The sequence below is a fragment of the Antechinus flavipes genome, chromosome 1 (assembly GCF_016432865.1).
Source record: "Antechinus flavipes isolate AdamAnt ecotype Samford, QLD, Australia chromosome 1, AdamAnt_v2, whole genome shotgun sequence".
NCBI lineage: Eukaryota > Metazoa > Chordata > Mammalia > Dasyuromorphia > Dasyuridae > Antechinus > Antechinus flavipes.
In genome coordinates, this window is record NC_067398.1 from 577,669,348 (window position 1) to 577,690,294 (window position 20,947).

Sequence of the window (20,947 nt, forward strand, 5' to 3'; positions counted from 1 at the left end):
CACCTCTGTCAGGAGCTGGGTTTTCCTGTCGAATGGAAACACAGACGCACTTTGGGCATGATTTCTCTTATCACTTACATGTGACTTCCAGGAAGGCTTTGATGCTAGGTGTCCAGCCCAGGGCTGGCTGCTGTTGCAGATTGCTGGCTCCCTGGGCAGTGGTGAGGGAGAGGGATGCCAAGAGATTTGTGTTGATTTTTGTATGCAACTATTACAGACATGTGGAGAGAGAGCCTAAAGACAAGGCTGGCCAGGTTCTTTTAGAGTCTATGGGCTCCCGTCCCCACATTTCTATTCACTTGCTCACTGAAGCTTGAAATTCTTTTGACAAGAGTCAAAGACATTGGCAAAGTAGGTAGGGTGGAGTAACAAGAACTTTGCCCTTGGGCACCTGAAATTTAGAGAATGTTGTTAGCATTAGTACTCTCGTAGCTGGCAGAAACCACTGAGCTTAGCATCTAGTTGTTAAGAATAGTTAAAATTAGAAGCTACTATATGCCTCCTTTCTACCACTATCCTTAGGAACATCCCCAATGGGCTCCTTATCTCTGGGAGATTTTTAAGCCAAACAAGTTCAGGTCTTCAAAACTTTTTTTCTTCCCCTTCCCCTTGCTCTTCCCCTTCTCCTTTATAAATAAATTAGAAGAACATAGGATAGTTTACCTCTCAGAACTGAGGAGGAGGAAGGAATTTGTGACCAAAGAAGAACTAGAGACCATTACTGATCACAAAATAGAAAATTTTGATTATATTAAGTTAAAAAGTTTTTGTACAAACAAAGCTAATGCAGACAAGATTAGAAGGGAAGCAATAAACTGGGAAAACATTTTTATAGTCAAAGGTTTTGATAAAGGCCTCATTTCCACAAGATAGAGAGAATTGACTTGAACTTATAAGACATCAAGCCATTCTCCAACAGATAAATGGTCAAAGGATATGAAAAGACAATTCTCGGATGAAGAAATTGAAACTATTTCTACGCATATATGAAAGGGTATTTCAAATCACTATTGATCAGAGAAATGCAAATTAAGACAACTCTGAGATATCACCATACACCTCTCAGATTGGCTAAAATAATAGGAAAAGATAATGCGGAATGTTAAAGGGGATGTGAGAAAACAGGGACACTGATACATTGTTGGTGGAATTGTGAACAGATCCAACCATTCTGGAGAGCAGTTTGGAACTATGCTCAAAAAGTTATCAAACTGTGCCCTTCTCCCCTTTTTTTATTATAGCTTTTTATTGACAAAACATAAGCATGGGTAATTTTTCAACATTGACCTTTGCAAAAACTTCTGTTCCAACATTTCCCCTCCTTCCCTCCACCCCCTCCCCTAGATGGCAGGTAGTCCCATACATGTTAAACATGTTAAAATATGTGTTAAATACAATATATGTGTACATATTTATACAGTTATCTTGCTGCACAAGAAAAAGTGGATTTAGAAAGAAGGTAAAAATAACCTGGGAAGAAAAACAAAAATGTGCATACCCTTTGATCCAGCAGTCTTTCTCCTGGGTTTATATCCCAAAGAAATCTTAAAGAAGGGAAAGGGACCTGTATGTGAAAAAATGTTTGTAGCTGCCCTCTTTATAGTGGCCAGAAACTGGAAAATGAATGGATGCCCATCACTTGGAGAATGGCTGAATAAATTGTGGTATATGAATGTTATGGGATAGTATTGTTCTGTAAGAAATGATCAGCAGGATAATTTCAAGGAGGCTGGAGAGATTTACATGAACTGATGCTGAGTGAAATGAGCAGAACCAGGAGATCTTTATACAAGACAACGACAAGACTATATAATGATCAATTCTAATGGACATTACTCTTTAACAATGAAATGATTCAAACCAGTTTCAATTGTTCAGTGATGAAGGGAGCTAGCTATACACCCAGAGAGAAGACTATGGGAACTGAATATGGAACACAACATAGCATTTTCGCTCTTTCTGTTATTGTTTGCTTGCATTTTTGTTTTCCTTTTCAGTTTTTTTTTACTTTCTTTCTAGATCCGATTTTTTTTGTGCAACAAAATAACTGTATAAATATGTACACATATATTGTATTTAATATATATTTTAACATGTTTAACATGTATGGGACTGCCTGCCATCTAGGGGAGAGGGTGGAGGGAAGGAGGGGAAAATTTGGAACAGAAGGTTTTGCAAGGGTCAATGTTGAAAATTTACCCATGCATATGTTTTGTAAACAAAAAGCTTTAATAATAATAAATTAAATTAAATATCCCCACCTGCATCTTTTTTCCCCCCAAACCCAACATTACCCAAACCCAATTATCATATCTTTGCCCTAAATCTTCCTCACTATTTCATCTCCCAGCTTCAAAATCTGGGAGTTAGCTTATCTTTTCCTTTTTTCTTGGTTCCCATATCTAGTAGATTACCAAGTACTGTCAATACTACAGGAGAGAGGGGAAAAGAACAAACATTTATTAAATAGCTACTATGTCCTTGGCTGGAGTATCTGAGTGGGTTTATGGATACAGTGCCATTAGGAAGCTTCCTTTTTCTAAGTTCAGATCCTAAGCAAGTCATTTAATTCTGTTTAACTCAGTTTCTTTTTCTATAAAATGAATTGGAGAAGGAAATGGCAAATTACTCTAGTATCTTTGCCAAGAATATCCCAAATGGAATCACAAAGAAGAGTCTGACACGGCTGAAATGACTCAGCAATAACAAAATGTGCAAGATACTACCCTGAGTACTTTACAAATATTATATCATTTTATCATTTGCTTTTACTTCCAAAATATTACTTACTTCCATTCCCTCGATCATTGTCTGCATTCTCATGCTCATCCATCTGACTTAGCAATGGAATCTTTAGTCTTCCCATATCCACTCAGATATCCTTTTAAAATCATTTTTGATATCTTGCCAGATTACTCTTTCTTTTGATCTCATTATATGTGAGGACTTTGGTAGCATCCCTAATGAAGATGCTATGGTCAAGCTCAAATCCCTTGAGTTTCCAGATCGAAAGAAGGTTTACAAATTAGTGTATTTCCTGTCAAAAAGAAGAAGAAGAAAAAGAAGGAGAAAAAGAAGAAGAAGAAGAAGAAGCTTGCTTTACTTTCTCTGTTTTGTGATTCTCTGTGTCTCTTCATATTATATCTTGGAATCCCAAATTTCACTCAAACCGCCTTGTATTAACTCTTGGCTAGAAAATAAATCTTCAGTGACTCCCTACAGTCCCTCTTCTTTTCACTTGTGGTTACAAGAAATTGTAGCATGTGTATTGGCTACGCCCTATAAAAATCATCTGGGAAAACAGGCTAAACCAGGTTGAGGGTAACTGACAGGGTGATTTAGGTAGATATCTACCCCCAAGCATGTGAAAACTTTCCTCAGCAGAATGGGCAGATAAGAACAATTTGTTCCAACAGCCATTGAAGAGCCCTTATAGCTTGGTCAGACTTCAAAGAGACCAAGTTTATCTACTGAACCCAGAGTCATCCCCCATCATCCTGGTTTATGTCTTGCAACTGGGCTTCAATGGCTCTGGAAGAGAGAGGAGAGAAAGAGAGAGGGGAAGAGAGAGGAGAAAGAAAGAGGGGAAGAGAGGGGAAAAAAGGGGAAGGAGAAAGAGAGAGAGAGAGAGAGAGAGAGAGAGAGAGAGAGAGAGAGAGAGAGAGAGAAGAGAAGAGAAGAGAAGAGAAGAGAAGAGAAGAGAAGAGAAGAGGAGAGGAGAGGAGAGGAGAGGAGAGGAGAGGAGAGGAGAGAGAGAGAGAGAGAGAGAAGAGAGAGAGAGAGAGAGGAGAGAGAAAAGAAAGAGAGAGAGAGAGAGAAGAGAGAGGAGAGAGAGAGAGAGAGAGGAGAGAGAGAGAGAGAGAAGAGAGAAGAGAGAGAGAGAGAGGAGGAGAGAGAGAGAGAGAGAGAGAGAGAGAGAGAGGGAGGAAGGGAGGGAGGGAGGGAGAGAAGGAAGGAGGGAGAGAGAGAGAGAGAGGAGGAGAGAAGGAGGGAGGGAGAGAGAGAGAAAAAGGAGGGAGGGAGGGAGGGAGGGAGAGAGGAGAGAAGGAGGGAGAGAAGGAGGAAGAGAAGGAGGGAGAGAAGGAGGGAGGGAGAAGGAGAGAGGGAAGGAGGGAGGGAGGGAGAAAGAGAGAGATGGAGAGAGGGAGGAAGAGACAGAGACAGAGAGAGAGGCTGACAACTCTGTCTTACTTAAACTCATATGCAAATTAAAACATCAACTATACATGATGTCATCTGTCCTTACAATCCTCTTACTGAGAAAATTTCAAAATCTTTTGCCTGTCATTCAAAGCTCTCCATAATCTAGATCTGTGTACCTTCACACAGCTTAATGTCACATTATATACTCTTATATACTCTATACTCCAGACTACTTCCACTCCTAGACACTTAACTGCTTTCTAAAGGCTGCCCAACCCCACTTCCTCACAAGATTACCTTTATCTACTCTGTTTATATTTTCTATATAGCTGTTTAGGTTGTTTCCTCCATTAGAATATAAGCTTCTTGAGGGCAGGAACTATTTTTGCCTTTCTTAGAAGAGAGCCTAGGACATAATTACTTAAAAGCACTTATTGAACAATTGCATCGTACTTTACTTTTGCATTTCCTAATATCTGTACTATCCTTCCTCCTATTTCTTTGCTTATTGGATTCCTCCCAATTAGAGAGGCAGAGTTGTAAATCAGAAAAAAGTAATTGATTTAGACTTAAGTGGTCCTGGGTGAATCCCAGTTTTCCCCCTTAGTACCTGAATAATGTTGGACAAGTCAATTTTCTTCTTGGCCTGTTTTCTCATCAATAAAACCATCGACTTGATTGCACTAGAAGGATTCTAAGTTCTCTTCTAATTCTAAATAGGTGTCAAAGTGACAGCAATGCTGGGTTTGCATTCAGGAAGACTTGAGGCAAATATTATCTCAAACACTTAATTGAAATTCTATATAAATGTGTATTTACACACACACACACACACACACACACACAAATACTATACTATAAAAATGTTGTTATTGCCCTGGAAAATCTATCTTAAATGCTACTTTCTTCAAGAGGCATTCTCTGCAGCAGCTACACCCAAAGAAAGAACACTGGGAGATGAATATAAACTGCTTGCAATTTTGTTTTTCTTCCCGGATTATTTATACCTTCTGAATTCAATTCTCCCTGTGCAACAAAACTGTTGGGTTCTGCACACATATATTGTATCCAGAATATACTGTAACCTATTCAACATGTAAAGGACTGCTTGCCATCTGGGGGAAGGGGTGGAGGGAGGGAGGGCAAAAATCGGAACAGAAGTGAATGCAAGGGATAATGCTGTAAAAAATTACCCTGGCATGAGTTCTATCAATAAAAAGTTATTAAAAAAAAAAGAGGCATTCTCTGCTTACTGCAATTGGAAATGTCCCTCTCACCATCCCCACCACCTCCATCCTAGACTTCACAAAACCACATTGTTCTGCAACTCTCTGGTACATTTATATGATTTTGAATTGTAGTTACTTGGGACTATGTCTTGTCTCCTTCCCATTTCCCCCCTTCTCTGCTCCATGGACACAGAGAATGTCTTATCTAAAGTTTCTATTTCCTTAGACTAGGGTAATGCTTAATAAAAATTAAGTAAATTCAATTGTTGAGCAGCTCATGTTTCTGAGTGGAGGATAGAGAGAACATTGGACATAACAGTTTAAAAAAAAAGGTTAGGAAAAAAAAGTCAAATAGTGGGTATTAGAGAATAAGAAGAATCTTTTCCCCCCTGAGGGCTGACTCTGCCTGATGGACAACTTAGCCTTTGAATAGCACTTAAAGAATATTATAATTTTGTGGATATTTTATAGATATTTGAGATGGTGTGTTAATATGTGCTTTTTAGGGATACTAGAATCATAGAGCAGAGGAGATCTCAGTGGCCAGTGAGTTTTTATGAAGCTTTTTTCTGGCACTTTGCAATATACTCTTATCCATTATGACTTAATGACATTAGGTATATGTGTGTGTGTGGAGCTATATGATAGATGATATTTTAAGGCTTAGAATTTATTGCTGAGAGATTTGGAGTTTTTATTAACAATTGCAGGAATTCAAGGACTTTGGGGGCATATTATGTAAGCTATAGAAAAGAAATTCACCTTTTGAAAAGTGTGGGCCAGAGAAGAAACTGTATTTTTTTCTGACTTCCAAAGTTTCCTCTAGCTCTAATATTATGTGGTTTTGTGATAAAGTAACAAGGTCAATAGGCCAGAGAATCTTGAGCAACCCTTTTTGATGATATAACAGAGTATTAAGCAGGGCCATTCTATCTGGAGACAGGAGGCTTGACTAGCGGTTTATAGTTAGTATTTCAATTGTGTCCTACTCTTTGTGACCCCATTTGCAGTTTTCTTGGCAAAGATATTGGAGTGATTTGCCATTTCCTTCTCCAGCTCATTTTACAAATGAAGAACTGAGGCAAATAGGATTAAGGGACTTGCCCAACGACTAGCCAGGGAATCCACCTGGCTCTCTTCCATTAGATATGGTTTATTGATCTTCACAATCACCCCCATGGGATTTACTTCCTAGATGAAACTGTTTAATTAAGAGATAAGTTCCAATAAGACTCTTCAGGCTTTTTGCCTGTAGTTCATGGATTGGGTTTAAAACCTGCTATTCCACTCATTGACCAGTGTGACATTGTAGAAGTCACTTAATTCCCTCTGGGTCTCAATTTTCTTATCTGCAAATTGAGGCTATAGGAGTAGATGATCTCTAAGGGGCTATTAGGCTATGATCCTATTATTGGTAACATAGCTATTGATTTTCAGCCTCTACTTTTTCTATCTATACTTACTTGGATTTTTCTCTCTCTGCATGTTTTCTCATAGTTTTAATGACTCAGACTCTTAGCCTGTAATCTTTTATATCTTATATTGTTAGCTGTCTAGACTTTGGTTAAGCCCTCTTGCACTTTATTATCTTCTCAATTAGCTCATAGATTTGGCTGCTTAATGATAGAACACTCCCGTATTCCATGGATGTTTGGAACTCATTTGGAATATTCATCCTTACCTACAAGCAACTTGTAAACCATCTTCTAAACCTTATACAAAAAAGGCTCTGGTACAAATGACGTCTGCCATTAATGGACACCTCTAGTACTATGTCAGTTTGCTCCTCAATGTTGCACATGTGGGAAAATTCACAACTCAAGAGACATCTGTTAATGACAGTGATACTTGATAGAGTCTCTATTATATTTATTTGTTTGGTTATATTTGGGGTAAGCAACGATATGGGTATCTGTAATGTCTAATTTATTATCCCCTTTTGCAGATGCAGTATCTCAGGAGATGCAGAGATAGTCCACTATGAAATAGCAAAGGGGGAGGGTTACTTTAAACCTTCAGGCCTGCTAACCCATGCACTGATCTCCCCAACACTGCCAACCACAGATAGCTTCCAGTTTTATATGTGGTTTACTGGCTGATCACTGATGTTCCAACACCTCTAAACTTATTATAGGAGGAGAGTGAAAAGATGGAAAATAGAGAAAATCAGTAAAGGTGAGCAGAAAGCAAGCAAGCATATGGCCATTAAGCTTTTCAATGCACCAATGGCGAAAAATTTTTTTTCCTTATATTTATAATCTATAATATATCAAAGAAAGACATTGTAGTGTAATAGATAGATTGGAAGCAGGTAGAACTGAGTTTGAATTCTACCTCATAAACTTACTTGGTTATCAAGTCACTTCTCTCAGCCTCAGTCTTCTCATCTATAAAGTGGGAGTATTATTATTTTTTTATTATTATAACTTTTTATTGACAAAACATAGGCATGGGTAATTTTTCAACATTGACCCTTGCAAAAACTTCTATTCCAACTTTTCCCTTCCTTCTCTCCATCCCCTTCTCTACATGGCAGGCAGTCCCATACATGTTAAACATGTTAAAGTATATATTAAATACAAAATATGTATACATATTTATACAGTTATCTTGTTGTACAAGGAAAATCAGATTTAGCAAGAAGGTAAAAATAATCTGGGAAAAAAAAACAAAAATGCAAGCAAACAATGACAGAAAGAGTGCAAATGCTATGTTGTGGTCCACACTCATTTCCCAGTGTTCTTTTGCTGGGTGTAGCTGGTTCTGTTCATCCCTGATCAAGTGGAATTGATTTGGGTCCTCTCATTGCTGAAGAGAACCACGTCCACCAGAATTATTCTCATGTAATATTGTTGTGGAAGTGTAGAATGATCTCCTGGTCCTGCTCATTTCAATAAGCATCAGTTCATGTAAGTCTCTCCAGGCCTCTCTGAAATCATCCTGGTCATCATTTTTTACAGAACAATAATATTCCAACATTTATATATTATAATTTATTCAGCCATTCTCCAATTGATGGGCATCCATTCAGTTTCCAGTTTCTGGCCACTACAAAGAGGGCTGCCACAAACATTTTTGCACATACAGGTCCCTTTCCATTCCAATCTATTCTACACTCAGATGTCAAAGTAATTTTCCTAAAGTTGAAGCTTAATCTTATCACCCCACTTCTACTCCCTTCCCCCAAACACACACTCATCATCCTTTAAGATCTCTTTGGGATACAGGCCCAATAGTAACACTGCTGGATCAAAGGGTACGCACAGTTTGATAATTTTTTGAATATAGTTCCAAACTGCTCTCCAGAATGGTTGGATCCATTCACAACTCAAGTGGGAGTATTATTACTCATGATACTTAGCATTCAAAGATATTGTGAATATCAAATAAGAATATATATATATATAAAAAACAAACCAAAAATTCAAGCTTTAGAAATTTCAATTGTTGTTATTATTATTATTAATCTCATTTTTCTCATTGTTTTAAAAACAGTCTAATTGCCTGCCTCCTTCAACCATGGATATTCTACTGAGACTCATTCTCATTGACTTTTTTCTTACTCCCTCATATACTTCTCATCCCAGTGATCTGAACCTCCATTCCCCATCTCAGCTGCCAGGTCCCTTGTTCCCATCCCTTCCTGTTCCATTTTGGATGTATACCTTCCTCATCAGTTCACCCACTCACCATAGTAACTGCCAAACATTCTCAACTCTCCTTAAGCCTCCCACAGCACTCCCTTCTGCTACCTTTCAGCTGAGAGTTTTGCCTCATATTTACCTGGGGAGAAAATATCAAGGCCTTTTGCTGGGAAATCCCTCTTTCCCTCTCCTTTTCATCTCACATCATTCAAATTTCTTCCCTCACTTTCCACTAGCTTCCTTTAACTGTGAAGAGATAGCTCTTCACTCTGCCCTCAACAATCTAGCTTTGATCCAGCAGATTGCCCTTTTTATCATCCCCATTCTCTAATCATTAGTGACTCCCTATCTATAGTCCCATTCACTGCTCTCTACAAACGGTCCATGTCTCTCCCCCTAAAAAAGCCTCACTTTATCTGCTCATCTCCAATAGCCCCTGACCTATCTCCTCAGCTAAACTGCTTGAGAAAATTACCTATAACCAGCTAGGATCTCCATTTCCTTTTCTGTCACTTGGTTCCAAATCCCTGGCATCCATCTGGTTTTATTCATTATTAAAGTGAAACTGCTCTCTCCAAAGTTTCTTTCTAGTGATTTCTTAATGGCCAAGTAAAACGGCCTTTTCTTGATCTTTGCCCTTTTTGGCTTCTCCATAGCATTTGATACTGCCATCCTACTTGGATATTCTCTCCTCTTAAAGTTTTTCTCACTCTGCTGGTTCTTCTTTCTCTTTTTATCTAATTGGCTATTTTTTAGTCTCTCTTTATGTCCATTAATTCTAGGTGTTCCCCAAAGGCTTTGTCCTGGGCCTTCTTCCTTTTTCTCTTTAGACTCTCTCATTTGGTGATCTCATCATCTCCTCTGGGTTCAATTACCATCTGTATACCAATGATTCCCAATTCTATTTTTAACTCTAGTTTCTCTCCTGAGCTTTCATATCTTACCTCATCAGCTGCCTTTTATAAATCATGAACTGGATGTCCTGTGATCACCTCAAACTCAATATATCCAAAAGAGAACTCATTATCTTCCCCCACAAATTCCCTTCTCTTCCCAATTTTCATATTCTGTTTGAGAACATGACCATTCTGCCATTCCCCCAGGCTCTCAAGATAGGTCTCATCCTCAGTTCTTGACTAACACTCATCCCACACAACTAAGCTATTGTTAAGTCTTGTCTTGTTCTTGCTTTGATGCAGGCTCTCATTAGTTCAAGCCTGGCCTATTCTAGTAATCCCTGTTCTCTCCATTCCAGTCTATTCTACACTCACATGTCAAAATAATTTTCCTAAAGTCTAAGTTTAATCTTATCACCCCACTTCTACTCCCTTTTCCAAAACACATACTCAATTAACTACAATTGCTTTCTATCACCTTCAGGATTAAATATAAAATGTTCTATATTGCTTTTAAAGCCCTTCATATCCTAGCCCCATTCTGTTTTTCTGTTTTTTGTTTTGTTTTGTTTTCATACTTTATTCCTGTACATGTACTCTGTTATTGAGCTGCACTGTCATACAAATATGACAGTTGATCCCTTAATTCTGCCTTTTGCTTAATTCCCCTTCCTTTTTTTTTCCTCATCAATCCTTCTCTCCCCCTCTCATCACTCCCCACTTCAATGCTCCCCCTCCTTATTTCCATGATTGACTTTTCTGATTTCCTTCAATACTCAGCTCAAATCTCACCTTCTGCAAGAAATTTTTTTTGTCCCTCCTTTATCCCCTTCCCAATTCCTTTCCTTTGAAATTACTTTCCATTCATGTTATAGATATCTTGTATATGGTTGTTTGCATGTTCTCTCCCATCTACCCCATTGGAAAGTATCTTCTTGAAGGTTGGGGGTCTGTATTTTTATCTTTCTTTGCATATCCATCCTTAGTCCAGAGCTGTGAACATAAAAAGTTCTTTAAATGCTTATTGACTGACAATGACTGACTGTTTTGATTATAGAAATAGCCTTGGGACAAGCAACAATATTGTCAATGTTCTTTTATATTTAGTATTCTGAGGGCTATAGAAAAGATAGATAAAAATATTGTTTATTGTATCTCAATAAAAAGTATTAGGATATAATCTTATCTTTTAGGATCACAGCATATTTAAGAAAGGGGCTGAATAATGGGGATCATAGGTACCTTATCCTATCTATTCTCACATGGTTTGAGTTCCTTTTAAGGTTTCTAGTCTGAGAATTTTTCCATTCTATTTAGTATTTCCCTTCACTGAGCTTTTCTCTAAGCCTGTGATCCTACCATCATCACCATCACCATTACCATCACCATCACCATCATCATCATCATCTTCTTCTTTTTGGTTACACATGTATCTTCATTTTTTTTTTTACATATTTCCTTATGAATCATTTTGGGAGAGAAAAATTAGAACAAAAGGGGAAAACCCTGAAAGAAAAAAAGAAGAAAAAAATTAACATAGCATGTACTGATTTACATTCAGTCTCCATAGTTGCCTCTCTGGATGAAGATGCCATTTTCCATCCAAACTTTATTGGGCTTGCCTTAGATCACTGAATCACTGAGAAGAACCAAATCTGTCACAGTTGATGACCACTTGCTGTAAACTTGTATGGTGTTTTCCTGGTTCTGATTGTTTCACTCAACATCAGTTCATGTAAATCTTTTCAGAACTTTCTAAAATCAGCTTGTTCATTATTTTTTTTATAGAACAATAATATTTTATTATCTTCATACACCATAACTTATTCAGCCATTCCCCAATTAATGGGCATCTGCTCATTTTCCATTTCTTTGCCACCACAAAAAGAGCTTCTCCAAACATGTTTGCACATATGGGTCCTTTTCCCTCTTTTATGATTTCTTTGGGATACAGACCCACTAGTGGTACTGCTGGATCAAAGGGTATGCACAGTTTTACAACTCTTAAGGCATAGTTCCAAATTCTGACATTTGTGTCTTCGACACTGATGAAATATGATAAAAGTGCCTGTTTGTTGAAACCTCAGGAATTAAGGTTCAGATTATTTTGTTCTTTGCATTAATTCTGGAAAAAACTTTCTTTGGGTATATTGTGGATGGAGAGGGGTGGGGAGAAGGTGGAGATAGGGTTCTCTCCTGGAATGTACTATTAAAGACCATAGAGATAGAGAGTACCCCTGCAATTTCATGGGTATCAGGAACTTCTAAGTGAAGAAACTCTCTTTCCAATGCAAGTTTTTGTCTGCAACATGTAGAGTTACCTAGAACATTGAGATTTTAAAACCCTACCTTGCCCAGGGTCATACAATCAATCTATGTCAGAGGTGGAGCTAAAACTTGGTTCTTTCTGGTTTTGAGATCAAGTCTTTATTCACTGTTTCTCCATTAAGAAAAAAGAATAACAAAATTAAAATCATTATTTTGGTTTTGAGAACAAGTTATAATTTATTAAATGTTGGTTGCCTAGCAACCTTGTGGCTAAATATTTTAAAAAGGAAGTAAATACTAATTTCAAGCCTAAAAATGCATGGAAACTCAGCTAGTTATCAGAAATGCTGACTAAACTCAGGCTGGGCCTCTGATCCTAAGTACATTTGCTAGAGAAGAAATGTTTTATTGGTAGTTAAAAAAAAATATTGCTGCTGTCAGAAATGACCAGTTCTTTCTTCCTTTACTATTTCAACAAATTCATCCTCAAGAAACATTTGTTGCCAGGAAGGGACACACTTCTGCTTGGATATGCACTTGGCTCCTAAAATGCAATTAATCTAAAAAGGAGAGTCACCCAGGAACAGGACTGGCTATTTGTACTTGTCTGAGGACTTGGCCTGTTTCAGCCGTATCAAATCAATGGGAACAGAGGCAATCTGGGAAAATCAGCAGACTCTCCAAGTTTCAGGCCATGTGTGATCTGGTTGGCAACTGTACATCTGATGACTCATAGGTCAAAACCAGATTTTTCAAGTCTCACTTGAATTGTAGGAGCTGTGGTTGCCCTCCTTCTGATAGCCCCTGCTTCTTCTCTCAGGGAAAAGACATCAAAAGAAGTGCTCCTCAATTCTGATGTCTTTGAGTTAGGTTTTCCCCTCCTTTCTACAAAATATTCTCAGACTTTTTCAATTTTAAGTTTATCAAGTTTGAAATTAGTTCAACATTCAAAACACTAAGTTCTAAGCAGACAGACAAAAATGTTCTGTGGGCACATTTGGTTTTGCTCTGTCTTGTTTTTATGTGTTTTATAAAAAGACAGATGTTCCCCCAAAAGGAGAGAGTAAGGAGGGAATTTCTACTGTGTTTACAAAACAGGTTTCTAAAAACAAGCTACAGATGACAAGTGGTTGATATTTTGGGCGAATGCTTTTTAGGCACATAAAAAGCTCATGTTGTAAGAACTTTGAAAGTTACCAAGATTATGAATCTCATTTTTCCTAGAGGCAGCAAGATGGTCCTGAGTCAGTGAGGATCACACAACTAGTAATTACCTAACACCAGATTTGAACTCAAGTCATTTCATCCTGTTTGCCTCAGTTTCCTTATCTGTAAAATGAGCTGGAACAGGAAATTGCAAATCACTCCAGCATTTTTGTCAAGAAAATCCCAAATGGGTTCATGATGAAGAGTTGGACATGACAGAAAAAATGACTGAAGAACAGCAAACAGTGTGTGGTACAAGGAAAAAGAGACAGAAATGACTGAACAACTGAACAACAGTGGACCATGCTAGGATTGCTCATTTGTTTAGAGCTTAAGGCAATTCAGTTCTTCTGAACTTCAGTCCTGAACTTATCTCTACCCAAATATTCTAAGGGCATCTCCAACTCAATATGTACAAAGCAGAACCAACTTTGTCCTCCTCAAACTCATCCCTCCTCCTCCTAACTTCCCTGTTTCTATTGAGGGTTCCATCATTCTCAAGTTACCCAGGCTCACATCTAGGAGTCATCTTCAATTCTTCCTTGCTCACCCCACATAATTCAACCAGTTGTTAAGTCTTATTAATTTTACCTCCACAACATTACTTTCTTATTCAGGACTTTATTACCTCTTACTTAGATGATTGCAATAGTCTCTTGATTGTTCTACATGCATCTAGCCTCTATCCACTCCTAATCATCCTCCACAAACTGCCAAAATGATGTTCTTGAAGTCAGTTCTGATCACATCACTCCCCTGCTCAAGAAATCCCAGTGGCTCTCTGTTGCCTCTAACATAGAAGACAGTTCTCCCTTCCACATCACAGTGGTTAGGGGCACAGTTCTTCCACAATCTGGAAAATCCTTGTAAAATTTTTTGACCCTCCTTTTGTACCAGAAAAGACATATGAATTATTATGTTATTTAAAGATAAAATATGTTGATATTATACAATACTACATATCTAAATCTATATCTATTTGCTTTTCTGAATGTCTAAACTTTTTCAGTCATTACTGACTTTGCTTGTCATCTGTGGCTTCCAAAAAACTCCCCAAAGATTTGCATTTAGTTTTTTATGTCAACCCACAATATATCAAAACCCATGATGTGGAAGGGAAAACTGCATGTAGAGTACAATCTGCAAATTGATTACTCACAGCTCATTGATACTTTCTGATTGGAGGGTAAAGTCATAAATTCCTCCATGAGTGGAATAGGATTGACCCATCTGCCGGAATTCATTTCAGACTTCTTTCTTTTGCTTTTTCACCATTTCCTAGGCTAGGTACCTTCTTCCCGCTGCTTTTCAGCTTTCTTTTATATATATTCTCCCCCCCCCCCATTAAATTTTAAGCTCCTTCAGGACTATCTTTCTTTTTCATTTGTAATTGTAACACTTAGCACCCTTCCTGGCACATACTAAGCACTTAATAAACGTCTATTGACTATTTATTATCCAACCTAACTTTTCAGGATTTCCACATTTCAGACAAACTGGCCTACTTGTTTTGCTTCATCCATCTTTAATGCTTGTGCTTTTGTGAAGTTTATTACTTGTGCCTGGAGAGCTCTTCCTCTTCAGTTTTGACTCTTAAAACCACCTGTTTCCCCCCAAGGCTCAGCTCAAATGCCATCCCCTACCTTGCTCCCACCTGATCCCAAATTACTTTGCATTTATTTTGTACCTGTGTTTTATCTGGGTTGATTCTTGGAAGAAAGGAAATGTTTCATCTTGTCCTTGAGTTCAGTGTGGTGGAAGTACTTGACATTTAAAAAGTACTTGGCAAGAAGAATAAGGTTGGTCAGTCAATTAGGGAACCAGTGTTTATCAAGCAACAATGTGCCAAACATTGTGCCAACTGCTGGGAATACAAAGAGAGCCAATGGCACAGTTCCTGCCCTTAATAAACTCACAATCTAATGGGTCAAAGTAGAAGTCAGACTGTCTATTCCCCAAAAGGACAAGTCTGCATAAAATTCAGTTCCATGGCCATAGATTTTAGCCAGACTCTGGCCTATCATTCTTAAAACAAGTATTACTGATTACAGCGGGGTCTGGGTGACATCTTTGAAGGAAGTCACTTACTGGAGATATTACAGAAGAAATACTTGTTCTGACATAAGTGAACCAGAGGTCTTCTAAGGTCTCCTTTAAGTCTGAGTTTCTGTAATGTTCTGTAGGTTAATGGATTCATCAAATATTTATTGAGTGCCTAATATATTTTATACAATCCTGTTCTTAGCACAAAAGTCATTTTACATCTATTTATACATGTATGTCTCTGTCTCTCTCTGTCTGTTTCTGTCTCTGTCTCTGTCTCTGTCATTAGAGGATCAGAGAATGTAGAATTTGGAAGACTAGAAATCAACTAGTCCAGTCCTATCATTATACAGATATGGACATTGATGGAAAGGAAGAGGATAGTCCTACTGATCCATCCATTAACTTTACTTCAAAAATTTTAAAAATGAAGATTTCAGCCTATTGTTATTTTGAGGGGAAGAGGGGATGAGAGGAAGGGAGATAATTTTTTTTTTAAACACATTTCTAGGAAAATTAGTCTTTTGTTTATCTTATAATAATATCTCTCTTCAAGAGAAGTAGTCCTTAGTTCTTTTCTTCCCAAATTTGGTGAAGAGAGTTTATATTCACTGTAATTATCCATATATTTTATTGTTATCCAATTATTTCAGTTGTGTCTGACTCTTTGTGACCTCATTTGGAGTTTTCTTGGCAAAAATACTGGAATGGTTCTCCATTTCCTTCTCCAGCTCATTTGACAGGTGAGGAAACTGAGGCAAAAGAGTTAAGTGACTTACTTGCCCAGGGTCATACAGCTAGAAAGTATCTGAGGTCAGATTTGAACTTGAGAAAATCAGTCTTCTTGACTCCAAGCCTGGCATTCTATGCCTTATGACACCACCTAGTGGCCACACATGTATGTATGCATATTGTGTGTACACATACATACATATACATTTATTATTCATATATATACTTCGTAATTTTATCAATTTGATCATATGCCAACTTTCCAGGTTGAAAATTATTCTTTTCTTTAGGTTGTACTTATTCTGTAGCTTCTCATTATTTTATTCCTCTTATATATAGTGTATTTTGGTTCATTATACTAGCGCTACTGTATTCCAGGCCATTTTCTTAGTTGCAACATCATATTCAATTTAACATCGACATAACATGGCTATTAAGCACCTACTATGTGCAGGACATTAGAGGCAGTGTTTAGGGAATTGAGAAGACCTGAATTCAGGTACCAATACAATATTGGGTATTTTTATTTGCCTTAATGTTTGTTTATAGACAAAATCCTTGACCATTGGGACAACTGATCTTATTTATGATTGCTATTACATTTCACTATTTACATTGACTATTTACTATTGCAAAATTCTTGTCTATTGGTGTAAGTGACCTTATCAGGCATAGTCTATTACTCAATACCCATGCAATCACCTGGGGAAATAGCACTGAATTTGGGATTCATCTTAGTGGAAAGAACACTGGAGTGGGAAATTTGGAGGTCTGGATTTCTAGTTCTCACTCTGACTATATCCTTTGTGATTGAAGAAAGCTAGAAACTTTATTCAGTACAGCATCAAGAGGGTTCAATTTGAAATCAGAGAGCTTGTTTTTTATTTCTTTTTTTTAAAAAATCTTATTTTTAATTTATGAAATAAAAGAAGCATTTCTATACAATTGAATTTTTTAAAAAGATGATTGCACATGATATAAATCTATTATATACAATTTGCTATTTCTTGTAAATATATAATAAAATTATCAGGTAAATTTCTTTTTCTCCTTTTTCCCCCCCCTTCTCTCCTTTTGAATTCTGGCTCTACTATTTACTTCCTATGTAATCTTGGACAAGTAGTTTGAATTCTTTGGGTCTTAGTTCTTCATTTATAAAATGTTAATTTGGTCTCTATTACTTGCTAATATCTTTCAACTCTAAATCTATAATCCTATTAAATTTCTGAGTCTTAATTGTTTACTTAGTAAAATGAAGACTTTGTACTAAACTCTTTTACTTCCTTTTCATCCTAGCATTGTGTGATTCTATGACTGTCTTGAGGCTGATTTGTAGGTTTCCCACAGATATATATGTTCTAGTAGGACGATGGTATTTGCAGCAGGGGCTACAAATTTCCTACTGAATTTTATACATTAGGGACACACTGATCCATGTGTAAAAAATAAATCCAATACTTCTGGGGACATGTTATAAAGTCATATTATAAAGGTAAAACATCACGGCCCAACATGGTCTGGGCACATTGTCATAGCAGGTCTGCCGGAAATACCTTTAAGTTTGTTTGCTATGGCAGATTAGTCTCTGAACTGAGTAGTCCTTGTTTCTTTTCTATTCTTACTCTCTCTATTTTTTTCTGTTAACGATCTTATCAGCTCCAGTACATTTAATTACCATCTCTATGCAGTGGAACAGTGGCTATAACATAGGACTTGGAATCAGGAAGACTTAAATTTATGAGTTTAATGCAGCCTTAGACACTTAACGGTTGTGTGACCTTGTGTGACTTAAAACCTGTTTGCCTCAGTTCCTCATCTGTAAAATGGAAACAGAGGTTCAAAAATGACTTGCAGAAATAAGACAGCAACATTCAAGCAAAGAGTTGGGAACAGTGACTATCATTATTAGCAGCAATTATAGGAGTCAACCATAAGAAAAAATCAATTCCACAAATCTGACAATGATGGTTGAAATCTGGAGCATAAGACTCTTAAACCCTATTAATATGCACAGGAAGTTGTAAGAGAGAAAGAACCCTAATGTTCAAAAATAGTTACAGCAGTTCTTTCTATAGAGACAAGCATCTGAAAACTAGAAATGGTGAGTGAATTATGGTATAGGAATGCAATGGAATACTGTGATCCTATTTCAGATAAAACTGGAAACTTATATTAACTGATCCAGAGCGAAATAAACAGAACCAGGTAAAGAAATTTACATATTAGGAAAAAAATGACTTTGAAAGATTTAGGCTGGGACTTGATCTCAGCTGGGACTGAACAAAGTAATGAAAAACCATGATTCTGGAGGAACAATGATAAAGCATTCTAAATTTTTTTATGACAGAGGCAAAGAATGAGACTTTTTTTTTTTTTTTTAGAATGGGGCCATTGTAGAATTTATTCTCCATCACTCTGTATATTTGTTTATTTATTTATTTATTTATAATTTTCTTACCCAATGTTGGAGGGATTGAGAGGGAGAGAAAATAATTTTTGTTCATTGAAAACAAATTAAATTTTAAAAAAAGAAACTGTAATGAGGTTGTCTTTGAATATCAACACAGATAGCTAAATCTTGTTAAAGACAGAGTTTGATTGTCTAATACCAAAACTAAAAAGTGTTCATTTTTTTTTTAGTTTTAGAAAAGCATTGCATGAAGGGATTGCAGTAGAAAGTTTAAATAATACAAATAAAAAGAGCTAGGAAAGTTTGTTACAATTGCCAGAAGTAGCCAACAGGTGGAGCTGGGCGGCTGCTGACCCAGATCATTTAAAGTAGAAATAAGCGATGTTCTGCGGGAAAATTTCCTCTCCCCACAGCGCTCCAGTCCTCTCAGCTCACGCCCCGAGCAGATGCTCCCCCGAGATGCCCACCTGCCACACACACACGCACACACGCACGCAACCACCCCGCCAACTCGGGCAGGAGAGGAGGGATGACTTCAGCAAGGGATGCGCAGGGCTCGGATGAGCTGTTCTCCGCGGGTACACAGACGGTGACGCAGTTTGATCTAAGCGGAGGAAAGAATCACCTCCTCCTCTTCTTTGCTGCCCCCTGAAAATCCAATTCTTGAGTGTTCATTTCTCAGAAAAGCGGTGATCACGTCTCGGAGCAAATCGGGTCCCTTCCCTAAAAGGCAGGCAAACCTTTCCCAAATTCTGTGATTCTGTCGGTTTGCTTCCACAAAAACAGAGCCAGCTGAGAGCTGGATCTATACAAATTAAATTGTGATTCAATAGGAATAAAATGTGCCCCCTGACTATTTAGCCTTTCCCATTCCAAGGCTGCTATGTAGGTAGTGCAGGGGATAATACTCTGGATCCAGGGTTGGCAAGACCAAAGTTCAAATTCTGATTCTTCCTAGACATGACATATGATCTCTCTCTGCCTCAATTTTCCCATCTGTAAAATGGACATGAGAGCATCTCTGTCACAAGGTTGTTGTGAGGGTCAAATAAAATTATGTATACATACATATATATAAATATACAATTACAAAAAACACTATATAATTTTAAATAATTATTGGAATCTATATAAAATTTTAAAGGTAAAATGCTATATAGATGCTAATAATTATTTAAAATTATATATAGTGCTTTATGAATATGTACATATATATTGTATAGTACTTCGTAACATTTAAAATGCTATATAGATGCTAATAATTATTTAAAATTATATATAGTGCTTTATGTATATGTACATATATATTGTATAGTACTTCGTAACATTTAAAATGCTATATAGATGCTAAGATTATTACTTAAAATTATATATAGTGCTTATGTTTATATTTTATGTATAGTACTTTGTAACCTTTAAAACGTTATATAGATGCTAAGATTATTACTTAAAATTATATATAGTACTTATGTTTATATTTTATGTATAGTACTTTGTAACCTTTAAAACGTTATATAGATGCTAAGATTATTACTTAAAATTAGATATAGTGCTTATGTTTATATATTATGTATAGTACTTTGTAACCTTTAAAACGTTATATAGATGCTAATAATTATTATTAAAATTAGATATAGTGCTTATGTTTATATGTTATGTATAATACTTTGTAACCTTTAAAACATTATATGGATGCTAATAATAATTATTTAAAATTATATATAGTGCTTTATGCATATATATTATGAAGTAACCTTTAAAATGTTATATAGATGATAATAATTACTCTTTAAAATAGATTAGCTACAAACAACAAAAGAACTGGTGCACTAGCACGAGAACACCTAGCCATTTGAAAAACATCTTTAAGAAGTCAGAAGGTGAACTCTCAAGTAAAGCACATGTACCCCCTGATTGGCAGCTGTCCTAGGAACTGGCTATCACTGGGGGGCAGTAGTATCCTTCGGGTATTTATTACCTTTTTTTTTTTTTTTTTTTTTAAACAGAGAGAAGGCACTATAAGTCCTCTATAACAGAGCTTCTTAAATTTTTCTCCCTCACAATCCCTTTTTGCCCAAGAAATTTTTAATTGACTTTGGGTATATAACTATATAAAATAGGTATACAAATCAAACATTTATTAATAATAAATCATAGTTTTGTAACCTCCACGTTCAGTTCCAAGACCCCCACATTTTAAAAGCTGGGCTCTATGACATCCTCTATGACTCTCCTCACGATATTCTATGCTCATCCCAACGGAAATATGTCTAGGTGGAAAGTGACACAGATGTCCCCAATGCCGAGAATTGCCTTTAGTTCTAGTCTCTTCCCTCTATTGATCTTTTCCAGTTTATTCAGTCTAGCTTGTTTGTA